The sequence below is a fragment of the Pelodiscus sinensis genome, chromosome 2, assembly GCF_049634645.1.
Source record: "Pelodiscus sinensis isolate JC-2024 chromosome 2, ASM4963464v1, whole genome shotgun sequence".
Classification (NCBI taxonomy): domain Eukaryota; kingdom Metazoa; phylum Chordata; order Testudines; family Trionychidae; genus Pelodiscus; species Pelodiscus sinensis.
The window spans coordinates 142,338,343-142,362,727 of record NC_134712.1 but is presented as its reverse complement, the minus strand read 5'-3'; the positions used below and the strand labels follow the sequence as shown (position 1 = coordinate 142,362,727).

The window sequence follows — 24,385 nt, the reverse complement described above, 5'->3', positions numbered from 1 at the left end:
TTTATCTAAACATTTTGAGACAGACTCCTTATGAATCAGGAATCAAATCCTCAGGCCTGTTTTTGAGATCTGTTTTTACTCTGCTACTATTTAGTTGGCTCTTGGGCTTACAAGTTAGAGGGCTTCCCTGTGAGGTAAATCTTCAGCCAGAGCCTGTGATTACTCATCCTACATGTACGTTTACTGCAGCAGCCAATCCATGCTCCAGGACTTGAGATGACCCTCAGGGACAGATATTTACTCCCACAGACAAAACACCAAGATAGTTTGTACAATGTCACTACTTCATTAAGAATTCTCACCATCTGCCTGGACTTCCAATCTGTTCATGTTCCTGCATTGGGCTTCCAGAGTGCTCTTGCCAGCTGGCCCAGCACTTTTACTTACCCAAACTGGCCCAAATCCTCCCACAATGAGCTGCCCAAAGACTACCTGATACACCTAGGCAACTTCCTTGTAGCACTGTACATTTCTGAGTCTTCTTACTAAGGATGTCAAGATTTAAATCCTTAATTGTACCAAGTAAAATGTAGACCATAACAATTCAATAAACATTGTGAAGTACTAAATCAATAGTGAGAGCCAAAATTTCAAAACACCTCCTTTGTAAGAGCATTTTCCACCTTCAGATAAATTTTGAAGCATATCAAGGAGTTAGAGGTTTGAATGATCAGATCTGTATCCACCATTCATTTTATACATACATAATGTTAGCATGAACTTTGCTGGTGAAAAATTGCACTAATTAAAAGGGAGGCTGGACCTCAGTTCTTTGAAAGCTAACAACTAAGGGAGAAATTCAGCTAGCTGCAGAAGACCCATGTTGTGATTCTGTTGGAGAGAGAAAATGGGTGGAATAGGAGGCAGAGAGTGTCCACAGGCCTTGGATCCCACACAGGCATGTTGTGTTTGGAAAGATGTATTTGCACTGGGTCCTCATTGTCTGGTGTGAAGCAAACCACTGGATATGAGCCAGGAAGAGCCATAGGATTTGAATTTAGGAAGATTTACTGGCTCAAAAGCATCACAAGGTGAAAGCAGTGGAAGGAGGGCCATTGATATCCCAGGGTATGTCTACACTACCCCGCTAGTTCGAACTAGCGGGGTAATGTAGGCATACCGCACTTGCAAATGAAGCCCGGGATTTGAATTTCCCGGGCTTCATTTGCATAAGCCGGCCGGCGCCATTTTTAAATGCCGGCTTGTTCGAACCCCGTGCCGCGCGGCTACACGCGGCACGGGCTAGATAGTTCGAACTAGCAAGCCATTCCGCACTATCTGTACGCCTCGTGAAACGAGGCGTACAGATAGTGCGGAATGGCTTGCTAGTTCGAACTATCTAGCCCGTGCCGCGTGTAGCCGCGCGGCACGGGGTTCGAACAAGCCGGCATTTAAAAATGGCGCCGGCCGGCTTATGCAAATGAAGCCCGGGAAATTCAAATCCCGGGCTTCATTTGCAAGTGCGGTATGCCTACATTACCCCGCTAGTTCGAACTAGGGTGGTAGTGTAGACATACCCCCAGAGTGTGCTTTTGGACTGGCCATATTCCTCGCACATGCATCCTTACACAGACAGGGACAAGTCACTCAAGCTGTGTGAAGAGAATGGTGAATTTTACTTTGCATAATTAATCATCTGTATAGCTCTTTTGTGAAGATAAATAAGTGACTATTATCCTTCTCCTTTTGTTGAAATGAAAACTGAAATAGAGATTTTAAGTAAGTTTTCCATAAACAAAAGAGTTATAAGTGTCTCTATGGAGATGGAAGGAACTCAGGAAATCATGGAGCCCTGCACTAATATCAGTCCTGCAGACCACATGGACTCTCTGTGATGTAGTGTGGTGTGCCATCGCCATCTTATGACTCGTTGACTATTTCTCATTTTAATGGTTTATGTGCCATTGACTAACTGTCCTGTACAAAGATGTAAGGCAGGTATTACAGAAAAGGGAATATAATTCTGGGTTCGTGAAAGAATGCTCTGTAGACTTGCATTTTATTTTTATAAACAGTGACATTGCATTACCCTAAGGGTCTTTGTCATTATTGTTAGCATCGGTCTTGACTTGAGGACCAATAGTATACTGCACTATTCTTAAATAGAAAGATACATTTTCACAAAGACTTGGGGTTCTGTGGGAAGTTCAGCATTTTGAACAAGATAAAAAGTACCTCCCAAGTAGCACAGACTTTGTTACAACTTAATGCACAAACAGTGCTCTGCAGCGTGTAATGAAGCCAAGCAAATAAATCAAAAGGAGTAAAAAGAGGCTAAAGACTGGAGTATGTCACTAGGAATTTATACTTCAGGCAAAAGTAAATGGGCCACATTCTGTTCTTGAAACTGCATTAAGACAAATAAGGTTGTGTTGCCTAGTTCTGGTTAGAATTTAGCCCTATGTGTCTATCTAATGAGGCTGTTGCATAGTATATATGAGAATCAATAATAAAAATTAACTGCACAAAAGCAGCACAGAGGGCTACGGCCAGTATTGTCATCCAAGTCTATTAGCCTAAAGCTGCATAATCTCCTGATTTTTAGCAGCAGTGGATGAATTGGAAAACTTTTATCGCTTCACCTGATTTTAAGCAGTTATACACAAGACTGAAAATTATCAAGATATGTTCCAGAGTAGAGATAGCCCTATCAGATATGTAAATTAGGTAAAGACTCAAAGAAGTCCAGAAGAAATGGGCTGGAATTGTAATTATCTGGGTTCCAGTATCAGGTAACTGCTATCAGCATTATTCTGTAGTGTATGGTATATACTGGGAAAATGCAAGATGATACTTCTAGAAATGATATTATATTCTTAGCATATAGAAATGCTCCCTCCTCCAGTGTTAGAAGTCCTGTGATCAAGACTTTTGAGAATGGCAAAGGATGTGCGTGAGTGTATCAAAATACTAAAGACAGATTACACTTATGGATTCTATTATGATGAGGGGCACACCAAAACTCCTGACTTCTAACATGATTTCTGCTTATTACGAGTTAAACAATTGAAGAAATCCAAATTTTATAGATCTAGAACTCATCCTTCAACTCTGATACAGGTTGGGATATGATGCTTCCCACCAGATAAAGCTAAAGAGAACATAAGTATCCCATTCTTGTCAACTTTACTGATGCATTGCTGAGTTGCCTCTTCTGGATCAGTTTCAGTCTGTTCATAATGCAGTGGTTCATCTAACAATGAAACATGAAAATTAAAAAGCTTCAGTATCTTTCACCAAGTACTGAGAATTTGTTAGCTAATATTGTGATCAAATCAGTGTGTTCTTTTTTTAAAAAAAAAACTGGATTACTAGCATCCTCTCTAAGAAGCTGATCTATTTGTTTATTAGTTAGTTCCTCAAATCTGTAGAGTTCTGTGGCACTACCAAAACACTGTATTCTTTGGTCACTGAGAATTTTTGGTATTCTTTAGTTACATTGATCGTAAAATCAATTTGTGAAATTCACTGCAAAGTTTCAATAGGAATTCTTGTGACAGTGACACAGTGGTTACATTTGTCCTAAAAAATATTTTTTTTAACAAATCTTTGCTGTTAGTATTGAATATTGGAAGATCATTTTAACTTTTGATATTAAGAATTAGATTTTTTTTGTATTTTATGGTTATTGATTATTTGCAAAGAGCATGTTTTGGAAGCACTATTGAGATCTGCCAGTGTTGACAGTATTATAAATAAAACTTCTCTTTTTGTAATTTTATGAACGTAAAAAATTCTTCTTGATAATTGTTACCATTAAAGTATTTGCCTAGCAGTAGCCCAGTTTTTTAATTTAATTGTGTATTTACTCTAATTATGATATTTCTAAAATAAACAAAACCTGAATTTTAGTCTATGAACTTTAGTCAGATACTACTTTTAAAAACAGTTTTACCCCAATATGCTAGAAATTGTAACATGATTTATTTTTCTTTCATTAAAAACAAATAGCTAAAGCAGTCCTGGTTATAATTATAATTTTTTAGGAAGAAACACAATAACTATTCTCAGGAATTACTTGGTTGCCAGCTTTAGCTACTCTGCAGACATTGCCAAAATAGCTACATACCCTGGAGGATGATCAGGAATTATATTTGGGTATGTCTACACTACAACGTTAATTCGAACTAACTTAGTTCGAATTAGTTAATTCGAACTAAGCTAATTCGAACTAACGGATCCAGACTAAAAAACTAGTTCGAATTAGCACTTTTCTAATTCGAACTAGCATGTCCACATTAAGTGGACCCTGAACCAGGCTTAAGGATGGCCAGAAGCAGTGCCGGCAGGGCATCAGAGGAGGACTTAGAGCGTGGAGACGCTGTCTCAGGCTAGCCGAGGGCTGTGCTTAAAGGGTCCCGACCCCCACCCTGGACAGACAGTTCTCAGGGGTGCCCCACTTGCAAAGCAGTCCTGGCTTGGATTGCCCAGACTACCCACACTGGGCACATCACAGCACTCGGCCATCAGCCCGGCTGCACTTGCCGCAGGCTGCCATCTGGAGAGAGGAGGCAACTGGGGGGCTGCAGGAGAGCTTCCACCCCCAGAAGCCCACAGAGCCAGCCCAGTCCTCCCCATCGGGGGCTCGTGCCCCATTCCTCCCTCACCTCCTTCCACTTACCCTTCCCTAGCCCCTCTTCTTTATGTACAAAATAAAGATAAGGTGTCTTCCAAAATGGAATCTGTCTTTATTGAACAAAACTGGGGGAGACTGGGAAAAGGAGGTGGGAGAGGGGAAGAGAGAGGCTGGGAGAGGGGAGGGCAACTAAAAAGATCAGGGGTTGGGAACAGGTCCCATATGAAGAGAGACTAAAGAAACTGGGACTTTTCAGCTTAGAAAAGAGGAGGCAGAGGGGGGACAGGATAGAGGTCTCTAAAAGCAGGAGTTGGGTGGAGAGGGTGCATCAAGAAAAGTTCTTCATTAGTTCCCAAAAAGAAGGACTAGAGGACACCAAAGGAAAGGAATGGGTAGCAGGCTTCAAACTAGAAACAGAAAGTTGTTCTTCACAAAGCAAATAGTCAACCTGTGGAACTCCTTGCTGCAGGAGGCTGTGAAGGCTAGAACTAAAGCAGAAGTGAGATCAAGTCATGGAGGTTGGGTCCATGGAGTGGTATTAGCTAGGGGGTAGGAGTGGTGTCCCTGCCCAAGGTTTGTGGAAGGCTGGAGAAGGATGGCACGAGACAAATGGCTTGGTCACTGTCTTCGGTCCATCCCCTCCAGGGTCCCTAGGGTTGGCCGCTGTCGGCAGACAGGCTACTGGGCTAGATGGACCTTTGGTCTGACCCAGGACGGCCATTGTAAGCTCAGGGCTCAGGGTCAGGGGTCTCTGTGGACCCCCTTGATTCTCTTGCGCACCTGCTCCTGGGTGGCCAGGCTGGCAGCTCTCCTGCCCTAGCCGGCCACTTTCCTGTGCCTAGTGTGGAGATTGTGGACAAGATCCACGACGTCTGCACTAGCCCAGGCGGGTGCCCGCCTCCTGTGGTCCCGGGCAAGCTCCCGGGAGCCGCCAGCCTGGTCCCGGGAAGAAGGGGAGGGCTGGGGGGGCATTGGATGGGTGACTCGATCCGTGCTAGGTGCAGTGTCTGCTGGCTTGGGGCTGGCAGGCTTGCACCTGGCACGGGCACAGTAGCCAGCCCGTGTCCCTTTAAGGGCTCCGGGGCTGGGAGGGGGGCAGAAGAGTTTCCCTGGTGTTGGCCAGAGTGGCCACCAGGGAAACCTGGGGAGAGCTAGCCTCCCACTAGTTCGAATTAAGGGGCTACACACCCCTTAATTCGAACTAGCTAGTTCGTACTAGGCTTAATCCTCGTAAAATGAGGTTTTCCTAGTTCGAACTAAGCGCTCCGTTAGTTCGAATTAAATTCGAACTAGCGGAGTGCTAGTGTAACACCTATGAAAGTTAGTTCAAACTAACGTCTGTTAGTTCGAACTAACTTTGTAGTGTAGACATACCCCACGTGATTTGAAATGACAATAAAAGGAAATTGAACGGTGACCTTTCCTTACATTCAAGCAATTAGAAAAATCTTATAATTTTCAGGTGGAAAATGAGTATCTGATGCCTTTGAGAAAAGAAATCGACTTTGGCATCACTGAAAACTCTTGTCTACATATCATTTCCTTGAAAACTGAACTGATTTATTTCAAACTGATTTATTTAATATTTCAGACCAATTGTTCTTTTGAAATGTGCTTTAAATCTGTAAATATTCAACATTAGATTGAGTCTAAATTATCATATGCTAGTAAGTGACAGAATGAATTCTTAAAAGTAAGCTCAGTTAACTCTTTTCTAAAAAAAAGCCCACAAAACTTCACCTTACTTTTTCTTCAGGAGTTCCATGTGGGAATATTCCCAATATACCATTCAAGGTAAATGGAAAATTAGAGACAGAGTTTTCCACTCAAAATGGGCACTATGGAGTTGTTCTTTTGTGTGTGTACACTATGACATCAAATCCATTCAACTCCCTCTATCTCCTAGGAAACTTATTTTTCAACATCAGTGGCTGTTCATTAGTCTTCCTTGTGACTTATTTCTTAGGCTTTAATACCAGGAACCACATCTGGCTGGATACATGCCAGAATTTCTCCATAACTGAAACAAGAGCCAACAAATATGTATTATTAATTCATAATCACAATAGAATACTTTTGTTTGGAAATATCTGAACATCTTGAAATTCCAGTCCTGGGACAAGGTGGGGCTGGAAGGAGAATAGTTTTAATTTTGCTAAATGAAAGAGTTACTGTTCTTTTTGTAGTACAATTTTTTCATGGATAATGTAGACTGTGGAAGTCAAAACTGGCTTTGTTCAGCCTTAGCTTAAACTATGAATATGGGCCTTGAGTTTTCTTTCCTGTCTCACTAATGGTAATGTTAAAGGATAATAATTATGAGCATAGATAAATTATTTACATTTATATATAGGTTTTCATTCAGTTTAGGATTCCAAAGCATATTAAAGACAGTTTAACTAGCTACGTATAGTATATTTCGATATCCATTTGCTTAGTTAAATACAGCCACCTCTGGCATAAAAAGTGGCAACCATTTAACAGCTTGTAAGCAATACTACAAAATTGTTAGAGGAAACCAAGACAAACCCTGCTCTCAGTAGCATATGAAAGCTATGGGGAACAAGCCTCCCCACAACAGCCAAACTAGTTACGCTCCTAGGCCAGGTTTATCACTGGACAAGGAAAGTCGGCTTAAAGTACACAACTCCAGCTACACAAAATGCATAGCTAGAATCAGCTTACTTTAAGCTGAGCTGTGGTAGAGTCCATAATGCATGAGGCTGATGGAAGCATTTGCTCCCATTGGCTTCCCTTATGCCTTGCAAAGGGAGGATTACCAGATGCGGGTGGGAGCTGCCCTCAGCATTCGATTTACAGGTCTATACTAGACCTGCTAAATCAAACTCTAGAAGATCGACCATTGGTGTGTCAATCTTGCGGTAAGTATAGATGTGCCCCAGTGCTTTTTTGAGTAGCATTCAAGTAACGCAGTCCATGGCCTAAACAGGGAGTTGTCTGCTATCTAAAAACTAAGGCCATATCCTGGCTTTGGGAGGAGAGTTGAAATATTCAGTCGAGCCCATTTGTTGACTCATTTTATCATCCAGTAGATTCAGACTGTTACAAAGCAGTCAGTATGTTTATCACAAATATTCTAACTTCATCTCTATAAATTGGCTCAAAAATCAAATGGGTGTGACAAACATACACACTGCTTTGCAACACCGTCTGAATCTACTAGATAATAAAATGAATGAGGCACACATCTGCAATCTTGCGGTTTTAATTTGAAAGATATTGTATCTTATTTCTTCCCTTGAAAGTGCAGTGCCAATAACTTTGTGTTCTAGATTTTCAGATATTTACATTTTAAAACCTGTGTTGCCATTGTATTTGTATGGCACTTGTCTTTTTCCCAGAAACAAGGAAAAATAAGTAAACTGGAGTTTGCTTTTTCCCCCTGGAGGTTACTGTTAGCTGAGGTTTCTATGTTCAAATTTGCTAAGTGCTCACTTTTTTTTTTCACTAGAAAACTTGTTATTCTTCAGGGCAAGAAAGTTTGAGAGTGGCATGCTTCAAATTAATTTCACTTTCTGGGAGTGAGTGACATTGCTAGCTTTATCCCCTATGTGTTAAAATATTAGTATCACTTTTCTTTTCTTGCCAAAACCAGCTCCTTTGAAGATTAATGACTAAAATGTAGTTGTGTGTTTTGGACTTTTTCTGTGACCCTTCAAAAAGTGAAGGAAAACCACACTGCATTTCACAACTGGAAAAATAATCTTTCCTATTCATATTTTTATCTGGCTTTTGTCTCTCTTAGCTTTTGGGGTGACATTTGCTTTGAAAATGTGACTCTTTGTTTTATGCTTCTTGAAAGATAATAATTGATTCAGTTGCCGTCTATGTGCACATGATGAGTATTTGTTGTGTAGATGGAATCAGTACTGGCAGAATATTGCTGCATGCTGCATATTGCATTATTCACTTTCATCTGCATGCAGCTCATGGATGGCAGGCTCCTCACAGCTATCTTTATAGAGGCTTATTCTAGTATAATACTCTGACTTGTTCAGTGGGAAGCCTAGTAGATCAGTTGTCATACTGGAAGCCTCCTGCTGAATCCAGGAGAGAAGACAGGATAGGGAGTATGTCAAGTTCTAATAAAGAATTTTTTAAGATGGAACCTTTTGGAGAACAAATCTATCTGGTCATTCATGTTCTCAATCTGTTGTAGGAATAAAAATTTTGTTATCTTAGAGGTCAGCAAAGATTAATCCCAAGCCAAAGACAACAAACTCATTTTCATTAATCTACAAATATTGTATCAGGAAGCATTACATAGAAGTAAGCAGTAACTGCCAAAAAGAGCATTGATACTTTATTTCATAGTGAATGAATAGCTAACAACAATTTCTCAGGCCTCATGTGTGTAGCCCAAGGTCCAGTGTGTTTCAGCAGCAGCCCTGGGAACTACAAGTTGTGGACTACAAACTGTGGCATGTTGGGAGAACTTCCTGGTTCCTGCCAGGATGTGCCCTCTGCCCCCAGCAGGGTCTCACCAAGGACGGTGCTAGAAGCAGCACACAGGCTGCAGGCTGAGAGAAGGGGCTGCTGAACTGTTTTCCTGTTCTATGTTTTTTACCGAATAAAGCCTGTTCCTGGTGATTTGTCAGAGTGGGTCTGGTCTGAGGTGCACTCACACATACACAGCGCAGAGCACACCAAGCAGCCTCAGGCCAAGCCCTCCCCCCACAGTGGTGTAAGAAGTCACAAGCTTCCCCTATGCTGAATAACCTCACACTGGGCTAGCCAACAGGAGGGGTTACATTTGTTTTGCATATGACCGTCTGTCAGCATTGTCATTGAGGTCAGGTTAGTAATGTGGAACTGAAACCACTGTGGTTGCTAATTTTTCAATAGCAATACTTTTTTATATGATTTTGTACTATATGTGGTTGTGTATTATGGCTGTGGTTGTTTTGGTGGTGATGGTTGTTGTGGTGGTTGTTGTTAAATTGGAAATTGAATTGTGTTAAAATCGGGAATAGGCCATACATTACTGCCATGCCCTGTATGTAATTCCCTATTCCACAACAAGAACACACTGAGGGGATTGAATGGAGTATATGATCTTTTGCTCCAGCAAGTGCTGTTAGACTTCTCCACCTAGCTCTAGTGCTGAACTTTAATTCTGATGTATAAGAAATATACTCTTTTTTTAGTGATGGCAAAGAAATAAGAGGGATGCAAACTGCTTCAGAAGACATTAACTACCACAAACCTTAGGGAACAAGCCCTGTGGCCCCAGAATACTATAAACTTCCCAAAACCTTCTCTGACCCCAGCATAGGTTCCTATATCTCCACAAGTCTCTTTCCACAAATCCTAGAAGGTTCTTTACTTTTCTGTACATTACAGAATGATACAAATATAGGGATGGAGGGAACCTCAAGAGGTTATCTGCACTATCCCTCTGCATTATGTCAGGATCAAACATACCTAAACCATCCCTGGCAGGTGTTTAACCTGTTCTTAAAATCTTCCAGTGATGAGGATTCCATAAACTCTTTGGTAAGCTGTACCGATAATTTACTATTCTTATGGTCAGGGCTCGACAAACCGCTGTTTCTACTCGCCTATGGCGAGTAGATTTCAGCTGGTCGCTCCATGCACCCCATCCACCGGTGTTGCACGCATGCTCAATGCCGGTCTGGCGCATATGTGTTGCAGGGCTGGCGAGTAGCTCTCGCTGCAGTTTGTCAAGCCCTGCTTATGGTTACAAACATTTTCCTCACATCTACACAGTTTAAACTGAATGCTTCTTGTCATACTTTCAGTGGACATAGAGAACAATTGATCACTGTCCTCTTGCTAATAGCCCTTAACATATATGAAGATTGTTATTCAGTATCCCACCCTCCAGTCTTCTTTTCTCAAGACTAAACAAGCCTAGTGTTTTTAACCCTTCCAATAGTTTTCTAAACTTTTTATAATTTTGCTATTTATAACTTCACTCTCTCCAATTTATCTGGAACTTTCTTAAAGAGCAGCACCCTAAATTGATCACAATACTTCATCTAAGTTCCTTATGAGTCCAGAGTAGAGTGGGACAATTACCTCCCATGTTTTACATAAGGTAACTTGTTAATATGCACCAAAATGATTTTAACCTTTTTGGAAACTACATTACATTGGCTCATTTTCAAATGGAACTCCCAGATTCTTTTCCACATTACTGCCACCTAACCAGGCACTCCCCAGTTTGTACTTTTATTTAATTTCCCTTTCCGAAATGTAGTACAGGCAGTCCCCGGGTTACGTACAAGATAGGGACTGTAGGTTTGTTCTTAAGTTGAATCTGTATGTAAGTCGGAACTGGCGTCCAGATTCAGACACTGCTGAAACTGACCGCCAGTTCTGACTTACATACAGAATCAACTTAAGAACCCCAGGCGTCCCCAAGTCAGCTGCTGCTGAAACTGATCAGCAGCTGATTCCAGGAAGCCCGGGGCAGAGCAACTCTGCCTGGGGCTTCCTGTAGTCAGCGCTGGTCAGTTTCAGCAGAAGCTGACTTGGGGACGCCTGGGGCAGAGCAGCTGGGGTGCTGCCGGGTTGGTCCAGTAGTGCCCAGAGCGGGCGCTGCAGGACCAATCGGCAGCGCCCCAGCTGCTCTGCCCCAGAGTCCAAAACAAAAGCCTGGTCTGCTGGGGGGGGGGGGGAGCACACTAGCTGCGTCCCCCCCCCAGCAGACCAGGGACATGGGGAGCAGAGCCGCAGCGGCAGCGGGGTGCCGCGCCTCTGAGGCTTTGCTCTGGCAAAGCCTCAGAGGCGAGGGACCCCGCCGCGGCTGCCGCTTCAGTCTGGGTGCCTGTGGTCTGCTGGGGACGGTCCCCAGCAGACCACAGGCTCCCGGACTGAAGCCGCAGCCGCGGGGGGGTCCCGTGCCTCTGAGGCTTTGCTCTGGCAAAGCTTCAGAAGCGCGGGAACCCGCTCGGTGCCCCTGGTCTGCTGGAGACGGTCTCCAGCAGACCAGGGGCACCGGAGCAGCTTACGAACGGGGCTTTCTTGCCCCGACCTCCGGGGCGAGAAAGCCCCGTTCGTAAGTGCGGATGCGACGTAAGTCGGATCCGCGTAAGTCGACGACTGCCTGTATATTTATCTTTATAAAATGTCTTCATTTTGTTGATTTCAGACAAGTTTTCCAATTTATCAAGGTCATTTTAAACTTTAATTCTGTCTTCCAAAGTGCTTGCAACCATTCTCACTTTGGTGTTGTCTCTATATTTAATAAGTGTATTCTATTAACTCCATTAGCCAAGTCATTAATGAAAATATTGAATAGTAGCAAACTCTATGGTACCCAGCTACATAAGTTCTCCCTGATCAGTAGATACTGATATCTACTCTCAAAGTCATGTTAGGTCCTTGCTGAAGTCCTCACTGTTAAATGATTTGCTTTGGCGTATACTATTTCCATACCTAATTCTTATTACATATATATATATCTGTATATGAATCTCTGTAATTTCCTTTCTCAAATGCCATCATAATTCTCGGCCTGTAATTAATATCTTTCTATTTTCTCCTTTTCTTCGAATTAGTCTACAAGAATGCTTGCTTCAATCTTTGCTTCTCTTAAATTTCATCTCTCTCTTTTATCTAGTGCATGTTGAATATCATTTTTAGAGATGAGTGAATAATTTACTTCACAGCAAAATACATATAAATTTACCCTCTTTTCTGCTCCATGAAAAATCTATGAACAAATAGATAAGGGACTATCTCAGATGTCATGAGAGGAGATTTTGGAACCAATTGTTAAACTAAATGGTAATAAGTCACCAGGACCAGATGATAGTCACCCCAGAGTTCTGAACAGACTCAAATGTGAAATTGCAGAGCTAGTAACTGTGGTTTGTAACATTCCTTTAAATCAGCATCTGTACCAAATGACTGGAGGATAGCTAATGTGACATCATTTTTTAAAAAGGGCTCCAGAGGTGGTAAGCTTAACTTTAGTACTGGGAAAACTATCTGAAACTATAGGAAAGAGTAAAATTGTAAGACACACAGAGGAAAATAATTGGTTGGGGGAAAAGCCAACATGGTTTTTGTAAAAGGAAATCATAGCTTACCAATATACAAGAATTATTTGAAGGGATCCACAAGCATATGGACAACGGTGATCCAGTGGATATTGTGTACTTAGATTTTCAGAAAGTCTTTGACAAGGTCCCTCACCGAAGTCTCTTAAGCAAAGTAAGCTGTCATGGGATGAGGGAGAAGATTCCCTCCTGAATTAATAACTGATTAAAATATAGAAAACAAAGAGTAGGAATAAATGGTCAATCTTTAGAATGAAGAGAAGTAAAAAGTTGTATCCCTCAGGGCGTCTGAAAAGTACTGTTCAATATCATAGAATCATAGAGCTGGAAGAGACCTCAGGAGGTCATCAAGTGCAGCACCCTGCCCAAGACAGGACCAATCCCGATACAGGCAGTCCCCGAGTTACGTGGATCCGACTTATGTTTTTCTCGCCATGGAGGACGGGAGCGGCGGGACGTCCAGATGCGCTGCGGTCCCGCTGCCCGCGTCCTCCAAGGGGAGAAAAGCTGCTCCGCGTCTCCCTGGTCTGCTGGGGGGGGAGCCCCCCCCCCAGCAGACCAGAGAGACGCCGAGCAAAGCCGCGGAGCACGCGGGCAGCGGGACAGCCCAGACGCGCCGCGGCTGTCTTTGCTCCCCGTCTCCCTGGTCTGCTGTCTCCAGCAGACCAGGGAGACGGGGAGCAAAGCCTCGGAGGACGCCGGCAGTGGGATAGCCGCAGCGCGTCTGGGCTGTCCCGCTACCCGCGTGCTCCACAGCTTTGCTCCGCGTCTCCCTGGTCTGCTGGGGTATGTCTACACTACAAAGTTAATTCGAATTAACTTTGATAGGCATTACACTAGCGCTCCGCTAGTTCAAACTTAATTCGAACTAGCGGAGTGCTTAGTTGGAACTAGGAAAACGTCATTGTACGAGGACTAAGCCTAGTTCGAACTTACTAGTTCGAATTAAGGGGTGTGTAGCCCCTTAATTCGAACTAGTGGGAGGCTAGCCCTCTCCAGCTTTCCCTGGTGGCCACCCTGGCCAACACCAGGGAAACTCTTCTGCCCCCCTCCCAGCCCCGGAGCCCTTAAAGGGACACGGGCTGGCTACTGTGCCCGTGCCAGGTGCAAGCCTGCCAGCACCCAGCTAGCAGACCCTGCACCTGGCACGGCTCGAGCCAGCCACGCGATGCCCCCCAGCCCTCCCCCTCTTCCCGGGACCAGGCTGGCGGCTCCCGGGAGCTTGCCCGGGACCGCAAGAGGTGGGCACCCACCTGGTCTACTGCGGACATCGTGGACCTCGTCCACGATCTCCGCACTAGGCACAGGAAAGTGGCCATCTAGGGCAGGAGAGCTGCCAGCCTGGCCACCCAGGAGCAGGTGTGCATGAAAATCAAGGTGGTCCACTGAGACCCCCGACCCTGAGCCCTGAGCTTACAATGGCCGTCCTGGGTCAGACCAAAGGTCCATCTAGCCCAGTAGCCTGTCTGCCAACAGTGGCCAACCCTAAGGACCCTGGAGGGGACCGGGCATACATCCAAGCCAAATTGGCAACTGTACTAAAATGAAATCCTACATAATCCTTTTTGAGCCTTTTATTGTGTATCTAATTTTACGTATATTCTTTTTAGGAAACTGAAAAATTAATGGGCTAGGATTTGTTGAAAATAAATATTTCCCTGTCATTTAACCATAAATCTTCAGTAATTATCTGTAATTAAAACTATTTCTTAAAAACTGTGTATCTCATTGGTTAATTTAGTTCACTAATCTATTCAATGAAATTTGCTGCCTGGCTGTATAAGGAGAGAAGTCGTTGTTTCCCCATGATCACATTACATGGAGGTTCTGCAGTGAACAAAAGCTGAAGTAAACCATCCCCATAGGGCAGGGGTGAGGAAACTTTTTTGAGTCAGGAGCCACTGAACTGCAGGCAAATAGATTTTGTGTGCTCCAGCCCTATGGTGGTGTAGCAAGGGTTAGGGACTGGAGCGCCAGCACAGGCTCCTCAGTGCTGGGGTGGGGAGCCTTGAGCCTCAGAGGCCGGATGCTGGAAAACTGGTGGCTGCAGGTCCCCCACCCCTTCCTTAGAGACTAGAATAATTGCACAACTTATGACTATAAAGAATACAAGTCAGTTAATGTCTCTTGTTCCACTTCACACTTTTTCAAAATGTCAAAATTATTTACACAAAACGACAAAAAATGAATTCAGCCATAAAGCTTTGTATTTCAATTTCAGAGTGGGAGTTTCATTTGTTGCCCATTTGACACTCAGTGCTAAGAAAATGTCAATATATTTATAGTCTGATTGCTAATTAATAATATTTATATTATTATTCAGTTGTTGTTAACTAAGAATGAATGGCAGTCATTTAGCTTGAACAGGCATAACTTGACAGTATATCCATTTTACATCAAATGGAGGAAAAGGGTATCAATTGACTCTTAAAGAGAACAATTGGATTCTTTCAGCAATTTTTGACACTCTAAGGGCTAATATTATTTCATGAGTCATTTTATTGATTTTTTTTCAGCAAAGAAAAACGTATTTTAATAGATAGAAAGACAGACATGTATGCATTTAATGCTGGTCCATATATCACTACCTTTTTGATAGAAAATCGGGGGGTTGACTAAACAAACTTTTTTTTAAAATGTATCTTTGTGTGGAAAATTCTAACTCTTTAACCTAAAAAATGACACACATCAAAACCTTGAAACTTGAAGGAAAATAAAGGTCTGCTTTATTCTCTCTCTCTCTGGATATATCTACACTACAGAGTTTTGTCGGAAAAACAGCTGTTTTTCTGACAAAACCTGAGTTATGTTCACACTGCAATCGTGTTCTTCTTAAAGTAAATCAAAAGAACAGAGGGGGTTTTCTGACATTGGCAATCCTCTTTATCTGAAGAAGAAGCTTTTTTCCGAAAGAGCTCTTTCAGAATAAGGCGTGTGTGGATGGGGAAGAGGGAGTTCTTTCAAAAGAAGAGGAAAGAGCAAAAAGCCCAGGTGTCCTGGTGGCCACTTTGTCCATAGTAATCACAGCTTAAATGTGAGAGAGCATCCATTCAGTGTGGATGCTATCTTTCGAAAAAACAGATCGCTTTTTTGATGAGCTTTTGTGTGTGGACTATCTCTTTTGGAAGAAGTTTTTTCAGAAGATCTCTTCCGAAAAAAGATTCTTCCAAAAGAAGCCTGCAGTCTAGATGTAGCCAGAGGTCTCTCTCCAAACATATATATACACACACAACTCTTCCAAGCATTTCAAATATTTGTGTGTGCACTCATACCCGCTCACACATATATAATTTACTGCATAGTATTTAAGATAAGACCAATGTTTTGTATCTGCACTATGCTTTCTGGGATTTTTTAGAATGTAAGCACCTTAAATTTCAGCTTTTTCTCTCGTTTTTATGTACATCTCTAAATACATAAATAGTATCAGTATCTAATAATAGGGTAAATTCTGAAATCTTTTCTTACTTAAAATTCCCATTAACATCCTTTAAGATTCTGATCACAACTGCACTAAAGTAAATTCAAAACCAATAGTCAGTGAGCTTGCTCTTTATTTACTCCAGTGCCTCTATAAAGCAGATTTTTGACCTTCTGTAAAGACTTCAAGATTTGAAATAATAAGTATAATTTTTATAATACTTAATAATAATAATATACTCTCCCTGTTTGGTATTTCCAGATCCTATGTTGCATTACTGGGAATTCTGCAATCATAGTGAAATATATTCTTATAGATCTAAAGGAATAGGTGAAATGTCATACTTAGCTGGCCTGGATACTCAATCTGTTTCCGTCCAATTCACTGAATTTCATGTTAAAGGAAAGGGTAGTAAATGAGTGCATTAGTCTTCCATCTATAGAACCTTCAGTGCAAATCTTTTCTTGTATCACAAAAAAGAAAGATAGGTTGCCACAACACAATTAGCAGTGAGGTCCTTTAACTGAATACCAAGGAGTATAACATGTTCAATATTTGCTTGTATGAGCTCTAGTCAAGTAATTTATTCCTTCATTTTTATGGTCATTAAATTCACTTGCAAATGTACAAGCTTAAAATTCCGCAACAACAATGAGGTCATAGTTATTTCTATGGAGATCTAAGTACCACTGAACTATATGGAACATGTTGATTTACAATTCTGGATGGTATTTTGACACACATACCTTTTGTTAGTTGTAAGAGCAACCCTACATTTGTGTCTATAGTTTCAACCACCTCACTTCCAGTATTTACAGTATATGCCATAAAATCACTGTACAATGTTTTGCTGCTTTGGAGTAATTTTTTTTACTGTATGTAACACTTGCTTGAAGTGATGTAAGTTCAGGGGCTCGTGCAGGCAGATATGGATGTGATTAGACAATATTGTCCTCATAAATGTATTCAGTAGCCACAAAGTTACAGTAGAAATAGGCCGTGTAAATCTGTATTGAATTACTGGAAATGTTTGATTAGCTGTTAGTAACATTCAAAAATCTATATTATATATGCTGCAGATGATCTCTTGTCTAAATAATTTTGACCACTGGGGGCTCAGACTTCCCTCCTCATGTGGCATGTAAAAGAAAGGCATTTGTCATTCTGGTGTGTTTCAAAGAGTGTTTCTGAAAAGCTATCCTGCTTCAGTCTCTCCTTTCTACTATAGAAAAGCACTGCTAGGCACTGTTAAATGGATTAATTACCTTTTCAGTGTAAGAGAAAAAAGAAATAAGACTCTTGTCTTTATCTCCTCTGATTTCAGAGGCTGACTAGGGGCTTTTCAGATGCACATATTCCTTTAATGACTTAATCACCTAATTAGGTGACTTGCAAAGGCAATTGGCAAATGAGCAGAGGGTTATTTTCTAATTCTTATGTATCTGTTGATAGAGTGTAGGGCTCTGGTATAGCCTCTGTCCTTTCACCCCATTCAAGATCCTGTAGATAAAGAGTTAAGATTAAAGATGAACAATTTCTTTGAACAGGAAACGGCAAGTGTCTAAGTATGTGCTTTTTAGTTTAAATCTCTGCAGCATTTTAGCAACAAAGTTGGCTTAGGGTTTAGATTTAAATCACTTTAAACAATCCCTGGTTTTTGAAGTCGCCTTTCCATGGCATCCACTTGATATGTGTCAAAACCAGCTTTATATCTTCAGTCCTACTGAGCTCAGACATTTCAATGTGTCATAGAAAATGATATTTAATAAATTAAACAATATTCCTGATGTTCATTTCTTGTAATTTACTGGCTCCAAATGTAGGCGAGTTTCCTCTTTGATTATAAAGTTGTCTAACAGGTTGTTGGGATTAATGGGTTCATTATCTAACTCTGCCATGGAGTCGATGTGACCTTGCATAATTTACTCAACCTAGCAATAGCACAGTGTGTTAAAATGAGTACAATAATACATGGCTATCACCAAGGATTGTTTTGATGTATGTGTCTGTATCATACACCGAGATACTCGAATGATGTGTAGTTGCAAAATATGTTTATACTGCTGTCGGTCATGTGATGCTATCAGATTTTTGATTAACTCAACACAGCTATGAACTAAACTCTATAGTATGGTTTCTGGTTTTGATGATTCTTCACCACACGACAGAATAATCCATATTCAGCAGGAACAAATTCAGATGAAATCGAAGCCAATGGATGAATTTCACCTTATGTTTATAGTTTTGTATGATGCCTAGAATGGAAGCTCAAGGTGAAACTGTGTAGAAAACTTAGGATCAAGAAATGATTTTGGATATCACACATTGACTGTGACTTGGTTCCACATGATATTGACTAGAGGCTCTCTAGATTTGATTACAACACATGGTCATAGGCCCTACAGGAAGAAACACCAAGACACAAGGCATGTGGTTTAACTATCCATCAATAAGGGCATGTCTTCACTATGGGCTGGATTGATAGGGCAGTGATCAATCCAGCAGGGGGTCTATTTATTGCATCTAAAATAGATGCAATAAATTGACCACCGATTGCACAGCAATTGACTCTAGTACTCCACCTCAACAAGAAGCATAGGGGGAGTCAATGATAGAATGTGTCCAATCAATGATAGAGTGTCATGCTGAAGTCACGGTGGTAAATTGACTTCATCTACATTATTCTCCCTGCTAGACAAGACATATCCACTTTTGAGGATTGGTAGGAAGAAGGTGCACAGTTGTCCTGACCTATAACACTGTTACAATAATTTGGATTTATAAGACTAAAGTGTATTTTAACCCTGATCTTGTTCCATGCCACAGATTTGGACAGAGCAGGGCTTCACCAGGGTCTAATAACATAGATAAACAAAACTCTTTAGCCTGTCTAAATTTCCAGATTCAATCACGTTTCAACCATGTCTACAAACAGTGCAGTCCCCTCCCATATTTCATCATGGTGGGGATTCTCATCTCAGGTGAGGTTTGTCTTCACAGGAGTTAGCTCAGGTAATTGGTGCCTGGCCCTTGGTATATGGTTAATGATGAAAATGTGTGTGAGCAGCCACACTGCAAAGCCATATTTAACTGTCCTCATTGGTACTGCACTCAGCGTGTCACCAGGAGATCTGAGGGGTCTTATTACTGTGGCAATCTGAGCCTCATTATGATTTTTCCCATATGAACAGTAGGAGACTAGTCTGTCCTTCTGACACATGGAAAGAATTGTGGGGTAGCTTTGGAGAATTCTCAGGACTTGAGTAATTCAGCCTTTCTTATCACTGTAAAGTGGATGGGTTGCCAGCAGGCTCCGTGTATGCAGTTCTCATGCTTTAGCCAACACCCCAGGACAGACCAGCTATCACAGCTAAAAAGCACCACCACAATTTGGTGAAACCATTTTGTTTACAGACAGGAGGAGAGTTGGGCAACATCGAAGTCAGATCCCATATTGAATGTGTTGTGAAGATAACCCTTTGGTAGTTAGCCAAAGTATCCCAAGGAAGGATAACTGAAATGGAATTGGGGAAAAGTGTGGTTCATACAGTGATATCTAAAATCCTGGTAAGTTTTACTCATGTCACAGATGTTACATGCCATGGGGAAAAAAAGAGCCAGTATTCATGAAAAATCTATGCTTAAACATAAAGAAAGAAAGAAAGAAAGAAAGAAAGAAAGAAAGAAAGAAAGAAAGAAAGAAAGAAAGAAAGAAAGAAAGAAAGAAAGAAAGAAAGAAAGAAAGAAGTTTATTTTTTGAGCTCATAATCAAATGTATATGAGTTGCTAGGATGGTTCTGGCTTTATGTGACTAACAACGATATGATACAGCACCCAACATATTTATACACTTGCACAACTAATTTGCAATTAGTTCTTTTTTACCTTATGATATTTTTGAATTAATGGTGCTAAAAAAAATGTGTTGTGCTGTAGTACAGGAAACAGGTCCAATTAGGTGTGCACCACTAAAAACTAGTGTATCAGTCCTGGATCTCTCATCATAACAAAATTGCTAATACAGATGATATTTTTTAGAGAGCATAGAAATTATTATTTAAATAATTAAGATAGGCGCCAGACAACTCTAATTCTTTGTTGTAAGGCAAAAAAGTTGGAACTGAAGCGAACAAACAAAGAAAAGAACCTGTTTGAAAGGTGAAAATGCCTAAGCTAGTTTATTTAAACACCTCATATCCCACATTGCTCATACCACTAACTTATTTATAACATTTTAAAATAAATGTAAGACTTGACCCTCTTTGTCTTCCTGCACTACAAAAACACTGAAATCCCACCAGTTTCAACCTGAACCTGAGCATACACATAGGATCTCATTATTATTGAATTCAAAGGGTCTCTGCATCTGCAGTACAAGATTGCAGTATTCAATTCTGACAGGCCTAGTAGTTTATTTTTTAATTGGAATGAATAATCTGGATAGTTTCGTGTTTGTTCTGGCTTTATTTCTGTAATAATAATTATTTTAATGTACTGATTAATGAATCCATATGATCTGCTAGGTTGCAAACACCAGGAAGCAGAAGCAAAGTAAGATGTTTTCTTATCATTTCAAGGATATCCGCAGCTAATGACAACAATTCCTGCATCACTAACTCTTAAAAATGCACTTTTGGTGGGTGCTGCCTGTCAGGCCTGATCCTCCAACCCACACCATCAATCCTGGGTAGTCTTTAGTTTCTGCTCATTACTTCCATTACTACATTAGTATCCTAGTCATGTACACTATGAAGGAACAATTTTACCTACTGTAACGTAGAAAAACTGAGGCACTGATACTGATAGAAAAAGTGAGCTGAGGGGAGGAATGATCTAATGCTGATATTCTAGATGATAAATGCTGATAGATTATGGCAATGGAGTTTGCAAGAATGAAACTTTCTTCCATCAAGTGGATTACTTTATCATTAATTTTGGTTAATAATTTATTGGTAAAACACATGGCTATTATTTATTTTAGTATAGTCCAAAATCTGAGACAATTAGCCTGAATCAAATCTTGAAACTGCTCATTTAAAGAATAAGCAGGTGGTTTTTATTCTGGCAGAATTTACTGTGAGTTCAGCAAGAATGAGTCTCTGCCAGGGCAGAGGAGTCTGCATGAACAATTCTCTATACAGGGCTAGGGCCCTGTATTGCTTGATCTTCAAGGCAGCCAGGGCTACTTCCTCTGAGCAATTGGAAATCATGCATCACAATTGACTGGGGCCTTGAAGCATGCCTGTGATAGCTGTATTACATAATAATAATAATTAAGCCCAAACATCTTTAAAAGACGCCTTACATTGCATTTTCTTCTGTGACAAAGAGGGACAAATGATCCAATGAGTTTCCATTAATATATAAAAAGGATCTATCTGTTGCAGTCCTATGAAGTACCATTTGGCGATTGTAAGTTCCCATATTAAGGGAGCTTGCAACTTAGTCATTGCTACTTACCAAAGAGATATTTATTTCAACTCAGATTGGAGGGAGAGGACTAAACCAACTACAAGTTTGAACCAAAGTAAACCAACAGAATCCTTTCCTGTATTTATTTACTAAGCCAATAACTTCACAGCATTTTCCAGAATATCAGGAACTATTTGAAAAGAGCAAGGAAGAGCCAAGTGAGGCTAAATAAAGATTTTCTTTTTGTGAGGTGCTGGGGGTGACATAGCAGAAATCTGGTCCCTTTTGTTTGCTATTGAAGATCTTCAGACCAAGAACACTCAAACTTGTTTGGAGGATCTAATATCCGATGTGAAACAAGGAACACATCTATTGTGCCTGTCACCAGTGGCTCTATTAGAAACAATCAATGCTTTTCCAAAGCTACATGGTGCGTGATGTAATTCCATTTTCTCTCTGACTGCAGGAAAGGAAAATCAAGTAATTAAATGTGAGAAATCACAGAACTGGGAGGGGGGGCCTTTTCTGCTTGGTTAGATTTCCCAATACAGTTGCCCAGCCGCAGAAGCCAGAATCTGGACTAAGGAAAGGCAGCATGGCTCTGGACAATAGCTTGACACTGCCCTTGAATGCACCACGTACCAAACACAGTTTGTTGTCAGGAACTAACAAGCCAGCCATGTCCTGCTCAAGTGGCACTACTTCCCATCAACTTGAAAAGGACTGACTGTTAGTATGCGTCAGTCAAAGTGATATGCTTTATGCTCTCAGATTCTATTGTTTTTGGACTGATGTATCCAGGCAGGAGGCGTGGCTATTATGCCAAAAGTGTACAACAAGAAATGGCAAGCATGGCAGGAGAAAGGAGGGTGCGGAGGTTTCCTGAAAGAAACATTGTTTGAAAGAGTGAGCTGTATTGGTCAAAATGGTCTTTGTCCTGCTTGTGACTTTCCTTGCAAGGCACAGATCACCCTGTTTAAAAGATGTAGAAAATTGAGTTCAGAAAAGCATTTTTTATGTTTTGGTTTAAAAATATTGCAGAATCCTACTGATAACTGTGCAATAACGGATCTTACTATAATAGTGTAAAACAATCTCAGAAAACATGGAATAGTTTGAAATGGATTATGTTTTGCAAATAGTTAAGAAACTATCAGAATCTGAGCCAGAAGTTTGCTAGAAACTGAAGTCATCCTAGTTCACTTTGATTTCAGTTTATAATAGGTAGCTTACGAGGAGCCATCACCTGTTTTTTTATAAGTAACTATGTTTGACATTTCAATTTAGTTCTTACAGCTTTTAATACATTTTTTATCTTGTACTGTTCTACAGATAATTTACTTCCCAGTGTTTCTTTGTAATAGGAACTACGATGGAAAAAATGTTCTCATTTATGTGTAAATTTTGTTAACAAACTCATCTGCATAATCACATTTATGCCCAAGGATTTTGTTGTGTAGTAGTGGGTTTTTAACTTTAAAGGAGGTCAACTGAATATCTTCAGAAACCTGATTTTGATACTAAAACAACAATCAACTTTATTTAAATTTAAAGTTAACACGTGGTTTGGCAAATCAGCTTTTAAGATCAGCTCGAAAAGTATTTAAGAATATATAAGATAAAATATATATCTAGTTTGTTCTCATTTAAAAAATAGAAAACACAACCATTGAAGTATTATCACAATAGTGTATTGGTGTCAATGGAGTGCCCCTGAAATTGTTTTAACATCTGACTGTTAATTATGCATTGCCAAAAATCATTTGACACTATTGTTGTATAATTTTTAATATTTTTATTCTTGTTTAAGCAATATTTTTAAATAAATCTTTATTTGAATCTGTTCCCTCTGACTCAGATCGTAAGCCTGATGAACAGAGCCCAGTTTCATTATCCAATGTGGGCTGGTTTGGAAGGGTGTCATGTAATAAATAATCAGGATTATTGTGAATGAGTTTTGCACATTCTGCTATAGCTCTCTTCTTCATGAAAGAAGAAGTAAATATTTTTTCCAGTAATTTACTAATACAATAATCATTGTATGCTGAGAATCAGTCTTATTGAGTCTGAGGAATGATTCACACAATATAACAAAAATAATCACGTTCAGTTCTTTAGCATGTATAAATATCCCTATCTAATGGTCACCAAAAATTGCACATAAATCTACAATTTTTCTAAGGCAGATTTGATAGTATATGGTGTCAGAGGCATACTTGTTTTATTGGGGTTGCTGGGTTTTTTTAGCAGGATTGGGGGAGGGAGGCTTGCTGGTTAGTAGTTTACAGGTTATGATTGCGCTTGGATATTAGAGGTGTGGAAGTATTATATTAGTCTAGTGGATGTGTCTATGTTACTTTCTGGTATCCTGTATTCCGAAACAGTAAGGGTGTGATATTCATAAACAGATGTAGCAAATTTTGGTTGTTCTTCTGGCCAGGGAAACTGATGGTGACTGGAAATATAATCTACTTTTGAGGAGAAGGCTTAATATAAACTTTCAGTACGTTGTAATGTCAAATGAAGCAAGTTTCCAATGATCATCACTCTGACTTGCTCAAGTAGCCATTTCAGTCAGTATTCAGTGCTGAGGTCAAGTCCAACAGATTTGTTGTAGTTATGCTTTTGTCAATTGTTTTAACCTCTCTGGTTGGGATTCATTGCTTCAGATGTCAACTTTTTATCTGTACAGGGTTCTGAGTAAGGAGCAGAAATGTTGCTTTAATAGCAGCAGGGCAAATTACTTAAAGTTGTCAATATATGTTCTCCAGCTTTTAGGAATGTGTCTCGTCATTTCAGTGGCACCAGAGATGGATAGTCTTGACAATATGCCACCTTTAGGCATATGTTTCTTTTCCTGGATATTGGACTATGAGAATGTTGTATTTCTGAAGGTAGAAAAGATATACAACCTAGGGTATGCTG

General features: G+C 40.6%; 1 long non-coding RNA gene across 2 annotated transcripts; it reads right to left on the bottom strand.

Annotated features, from left to right (window-relative positions):
- Positions 1 to 2,964: 2,964 nt before the first annotated feature.
- Positions 2,965 to 16,673, bottom strand: LOC112543712 (uncharacterized). 2 transcript variants are annotated; one of them, XR_012901030.1, is made up of 3 exons: positions 16,393 to 16,673; positions 6,317 to 6,596; positions 2,965 to 3,193 (listed from the first exon to the last, which is right to left on the bottom strand). It is a non-coding gene; the product is annotated as an uncharacterized LOC112543712 (long non-coding RNA). The 2 variants fall into 2 exon arrangements; XR_012901029.1 differs by having other exon boundaries at positions 6,322 to 6,596.
- Positions 16,674 to 24,385: the final 7,712 nt, after the last annotated feature.